Raw genomic sequence first — 6676 nt, forward strand, 5'->3', positions numbered from 1 at the left:
AGCCTGTTTTTGTCACTGGAACCCAACAGTGGAAGAAGAGAGCCAACTCCTGAAACTTGTTCTCTGACCTCCACATGCACATGATGCATGGCACATATGTATCCTTTCTTCAACCATAATGTCAAACAAAAATTTAAAATGATGTATTTTTAAAATATCTTGAGCAGGCAACAGTTCCTCGTGGCAGCCATTGTATGTTTCCTTAAGCTGTGGTATTTTGCTTTGGCGAGCAGATGCATACCTAAATACAAACCTTAGTTTGGTTGTAAAGTATACTCATATGAAAGTACCAGAGTGAAAATAGTAGTTAAATGCTTTCTATCTGCCAGGAACACATCACATTTTAGACACATTGTTGTCCTATATCTTTATAATTTTTCAAAGAAAAATATCATTTCCAAAATAAGGAATTATAGATCTTAGAGAAAAAATTGTGTAGTTTTAAACAGTATAAACAGTTAATGAGTGAAATATGGAAATCTGTACAAAAGCTTCACTAAAACATATCAAGGAGGTTGTCCTATACTTGTTTCTTTTCTTTTCTTTTCTTTTTTTTTTTTTTAAGGTAAAAAGGACTTAATTTAACTTTATAGCAAAAATTCAGATTACCATATAGAAACTTTATGTATGTATTTATGTGCATGACACATCCATTCACACAGACATATAGACACATATATGCACATGTCTATGCAACTTTATTTTTCATTTTTTATATATTTTATTAATTTATTCATATTACATCTCAATGGTTATCCCATCCCTTGTATCCTCCCATTCCTCCCTCCCTTCAATTTTCCCCTTACTCCCCTCCTCTGTGAGGGGGACCTCCTCCCCCGTATATCCTCAAAGGGTATCAACCTGTTTATTTTCATGATGGTGTGTGTATATTCTTCAAGATGTGTTCTTTGTAAAAGGAGTGTAATAATGTAAGAATAGCACTAGACTTTCTCATATGGATGTTGGTCAAACACAACAGTAGCAATATTTTCATTCTATAATCAGTTCTAAATTCTATAACAAAAACTTTAATAAAATGATCTATTCTATCTGACTTCTTTATATAGCAAAATTAAATACATTTCATTAATTTTCTAAAAGTGGAAATAATTCACATACAACATATGAGAAGAAAAGAGTCCTGCCAAATAATAAAGTTGAAATCAATAATTATAGCTAAAATTAAAGAAAGAAAATTAACATGTAATAATCATTTAATAGTAAATATAACAAATGAATATGCTTCATAAAAGAAAACACTTGTATTTTGTTTTGGTTTGTTGGTTTGTTGGTTGGTTGGTTGGATTTTCTAGACAGAGCTTCTCTGTGTAGCTCTGGCTGTCCTGGAACTTGCTCTATAGTCCAAGCTGGCCTCGAACTAAGAAATCTCTTTGCCTCCACCACCTGCTCCTGAGTGCTGGGATTAAGAGTATGTGTCACCATCCCCAGACTAAGAGAAAACATTTAAAAACTTACACTTTTAAGTAGTTGTATAGTCACAAAATTGTATGTACACTCAAGGTTTATTTTGTTGTTTATGGAAGTTTTTGTTGAAATGAGAGAGTCCCAATCTACCTCAGAAATCCTACCAGAGAATTTCTGTTTGACAATAGTGAGCTATAACCAGCCTTGCCTACAGAATATGTTATTTTCATTACCTACGAAGCATCTGTGTCATGTAGAGTTTGCTCATGCCCACATTTAAGTGAAAATTAAGACAGAGAAGTATCCTCATTAGTGAAATTCACAGAAAAACATTCATTTGTTATGTAGAAATGAATTATAAATAGCTTCTTTCATGGTTCCTGCAAATGATGAAATGAAAGTGTATGACTTTTTCAGTATTACATGTAGATATGACACCATTTTGACTTATCCACATGAACTGAAGGAAATATTCTTTCTTATCAATTGTTATAATAAAATATCAACTCTACAAAATAAGACTTAGCAATAAAAATTACCACAGAACTGTACAAACAAACAAATACATTTCAAGGTCTGTTTTTATCAAGAGACAAAACAGTTGACAAAGTATAGCTACCAAACTTCTACTCTGTCCCAGTCTCCGGTTCTTATTTTCTTTTGTCCGTTTAGTACTAGAGGACTTTCAAAACTTAGTCTCAGTTTCCCCTTCTTTACAAGCTGTACTACTGTCTTTGCTTCTTTATTTGAGCCCATGGTTTTAAATATCTTAAAATATTATATTTTATGTAGCTGAACCAGACTTGTTTTCTGACACAAGTTCTAAACTTCTTCCCAACTATTACATTTGATTATAAGAATATACATATTGTCATTACATGTCCAAATTCAGATTCCTACTCTCTCCATCAACATATTTCTCTATTCCAGAACATGCAATCCATGGCTCATATGTTTTATTAATGTGGAACAGAGTCATTGCTTAGGAGTAGTTGGAGATTAGATGAAGGCACTTTAATAAAAGTAGCAATACCTGTATGCAAATAGCAAACTAAAGTATAATACATCAGTCTTGTTACCAAACCCAGACAATTTTACCAGTAGTACAAAAATTAAGCCATTGAAACAATGAATTTTGTATAATAAACTTTTATTCATGAAGCAGCCAAATACAAAGCAGCCTCTTTCCTTGAGACTACATCTTGGTGATATTTAGGAGAGTTATTTGGATTTAATTCCATCATATTAAAATCATGACCCATATGTCAGAAAACAAGCATTGGACATCAGAAGAAGTTAAACAGTTTAGCGTTTACTTAGGAAATAAGGGTAGGTGGTGTATTCTAGCAATCTATGGTTGTAGGAAGATTATAAGTGATAATATTTATTTTATCTCTATGATCATTTTTTTAAAAATTCTAGCATGTAATGGCTATTTGCAGACTTTAAAACATACCCACAGGAAGGTTGTATCAGTAGGCTAATGAATATATTGGTAAATTTTATAATTGAGTAATAGGAACGTATTAGGGGATTCTGGTAGAACTGTTAACCAGGACAATATCATGGATCTATGACTTGTCCAGTTTGGCATCTTGAAGGGCCTTTTCTACAGGGTCCAGTGGCCACGGAACAAGTCAGTATTGAATTCTTCAAACTGAGCATGGAGGTGAAGAAGCCAATTCCCTCATAGAGAGAGTCCATTGCAATGCTGGCCTGTGTGCTGGAGGAAAAGGTGTGCTTATTAGCCTGTTCACAGGCAGTACAGTATGGAGACACCTGACAACTCTGGTTCTCACAGATCTCCTTCTTGTGTTTTTGTTTAAACTCAGCAATGAAATGGTTGACCATTTGGTTAACAAAGTTTTCTCCATGTAGGTGTCTCCAGCTGTTGATTTGACTCCAGAAAATTCCATTCTTAATAGGGAAGATTGACACATCAGAAGTCCCACCTCCAAACTAAAAAAAAACCAACACATACCTTTCAGCTCCCACCTTCTAATCTAAAGCATGATCAATAGCAGGAGCTGTTGTTTCCTTGATAATTTAAAGTACATTGAGGCAAGTAATAGTTCCAGCATCTTTTGTTGCCTGCTGCTGAAAGTCATTGAAGTAAGCTGGCATTGTGACCATGGCATTGGTAACAATCTTCCCAACATAGGCTTCTGCAATTTTTTCATCTCAGTAAGAAACATACAGGACACTTCCTCTAGGTAGAAACTTTTTGTCTCCAGTTTGTGTTCTGTTTGGAACTTAGGCCTGCCAACATCATTCAGCACCATAATGGGCCAGTGCTTCATATCAGACTAAATAACATCATCAAACCTACATCCGATCAGGCATTTGGCATAAATAATTGTGTTGGTGGGGCTCATTGCAACCTGATTCTTGACAGCATTCCCAAGTAATCCTTCTGTGTCAATAAAAGCAACATAGCTCAGTGTTGTTTGCTTACTCTGGTCAATGGCAATTATTTCCACCTTTTCATGCTAGAAGACACCCACACAGGAGTAGATGATGCCAAGATCAATGCCACCTTCAAGTCCCTTAGACATGGTTGTGTGTATGCATGGCTGTGCTGAGGATCAGGCTATATAAATCCCTGAAAGCTGCCACTGCATTCAGTTGAAAAGTTCTTATAAAAAAACGGTGTGATAATGTGCACTCACGTATGTCTGAAGTAGTTTCAAGGTCTATATGGTTTTCACTTTTCTTAAATGAAGATTGTAAAGCTTCATGCTTTTTGTTTGCTGCTATTCAATATGTATTACATGGCCATAAATCTGAATTTATTATTTTTTAAAATTTATTAGTTACTTTTACAACAAAGCTATTCTGTCTTCGTGTTCAGGTTTTCAACTAGATAGAAACACAAGTTGCTCAATTTTCTTTTTGTAACGTACATATTAATGTAGTATAAAACTTATTATTACTATTGGGTAAAATAATACATTGAGATACTACAAAACAAATCTTGATGTTTATTTGTAACTATAACTTATAGTAATGAAACTTGTTAATGTAGAGTGATTTAATTCATTTGCATATCACATTGAATTACACTTTTAGGGTTACCATAAAAATACATCTCATTAATGTTAAAGAGTATGCCTGTAATCCCAGCTGCTTGGGAGGCTAAAGCACAATTACTTGAACCTGTGAGTTCCAGATCATGTCTACAAAGGGAAAGAAGGTAAAAGAAATGAAAAGCACCATGAGGCAAAATAATACTCTTGGTGTTCAAGACGTTGGCCTTTCATGATCAAATTGTAAGGAATTTTGATAAACTCTTTCCTCGAATGAAGATTACTACCTCTCATTGTCCTTTCTTTTGTGTTTCCGCTGCTTTAGAGAACATGAGTCATGGTTAGGTAAGGTACAACTGACCTGCCTCATTTAAATGGAAACAGCTCTTTAAGGGCATTCTATCTAAATAGTCATTTTCTCTAACAATTAATAAATAGGACCCCTTGAAGTTAAAATGATTTTGTATTGGGTAGGAGAGAGAAACTGGGAGAGATAATAACATTAAAAGCTTTTAAACAAAGGTCATATAGAAAACTACTATTATAGAACCTTTCCAAAATATGTCTATGGACATTCATTAAAAAGGTTAAAATGGGCTTATGCTATAATGAAGCAATATTCCCTAAGACACCAAAGGCTAATAAATTAAAGACATAGTGTCAAGAATGGGTTACATTTTTGGAATTATTGGTCAGACCCATAGACTCTCAAACACTACAGGCTATAATCAATACCAATAATTATCCTTCAGGCTGTAACAGTAAAATCCTATGGTTAAAGATACTACAACACTGAGGCATAAAACATGGCAAAATAAAGCTGCCTCTAATCCACATGCTGATCTGGAGTCTTCAACTTTACTTGATAGGTTCCATAGTCCTTGGACTAGTCTTTTCTATGTGTGCTAGCAAAGCAAAAAAGTAATAATCAATTATACCTATGATCCATATGAACTACAGTAAGGACTGGCTGGGCAAGACATGCTCACTGGTGCAATAGTGAGTGCATCATAGGAGTAAATAGTCACTCCCTTGATGGATTTAGAGCTCATACTATAAGATGAAACTCACACATGGTACCAGCATTGAGCCATAAAACTATGATTAGACAGATCATAGACCCTAGGAGAAAGCTAATACTTTGCTACATAAACAGAATATTAAACCAATGTCTCTTGACCTTCTATTCTAACCAATGATTAAGGCATCTCTCAGCTCTCCTCAGAGAAAGACATGTTTACGGTAGGTGATGATCAAGCTAGATGTGCACAGTGAGCCAAGGTGAAGAAAATAAGAAAATGAGAAATTCTCAGCCTTAAATGAAACCTGTAGCTCCTCTAAAGTCTGAGGGATCATTGTAATACAGGAAGTGTCAGAAAAACTGTAAGAGCAAGCATGTTGGAAGACTGTAACAAAAATATGTCTTCTGGGCACAGCAGAACAACTGGCCATATGAATTCACTGTGATGGTGACACTATGCATAAGAGTTGTGTAACCCATGGCAGAAGAAATCACATCAGGGAGATAGGGAGTTCAACACAAAGTCGTTCCCATAAGACAGAGCTATTGGTGATTTTTAACTTCCAGGAGAAGAAGTATAAATAAGTATCCCAACAAGACAATCATGTTCCAGTGGAAGGGCCTAAGATCAATAATATTTGTGTATAATGTTTTACCTTGATGGAGAAAAAGAAGACACAAATTTAGGTGTAAATGTAAGGATTGATGAATCTGGGAAAAGATACATGTAATTTTTTAATGTATAAAATTCTCAGATAATAAAATAAAACATAAGCAAATACCACTTTCTGTGGTTTGGAGCTTAAAATACTAACAAATAAATTTGAAGGACACATAATTGAACTCATAGAATATATGTATAAATTTGACAATGACATTTGTCATAAATTATGTGGTTAATTTATTTATTATTTTCTAAACTTTTAGGTTGTAAATTAATGGAATATATATACATATATATGTGTGTGTATATACATGAGAAAGCACACATTTATCTTTCTAACCCTGCTTTCTTTTGTTTAATAGGGATATATAGTTCCATCCACTTTATTTCAAAATCCACAATTTCATTCTTATTTACAGGTGAAAAAAATTCTATTGTGTAGAAAATGCAAATAGATCCATATTTATCACCCAGCACAAAACTAAAGTCCAAGTAGAATAAAGACCTCAATGTAAAACCAGACACTAAATCTGTTAAAAG

At 34.1% G+C, this 6676-nt stretch overlaps 1 pseudogene; it reads right to left on the bottom strand.

Moving 5' to 3' along the window:
* Nucleotides 1–3423: 3423 nt before the first annotated feature.
* On the bottom strand, nucleotides 3424–3980 carry LOC127193136 (heat shock cognate 71 kDa protein-like; annotated as a pseudogene).
* Between the last annotated feature and the right edge of the window lie 2696 nt (nucleotides 3981–6676).

This window comes from Acomys russatus, chromosome 8, assembly GCF_903995435.1.
Source record: "Acomys russatus chromosome 8, mAcoRus1.1, whole genome shotgun sequence".
In the NCBI taxonomy this organism is placed as follows: Eukaryota; Metazoa; Chordata; class Mammalia; order Rodentia; family Muridae; genus Acomys; species Acomys russatus.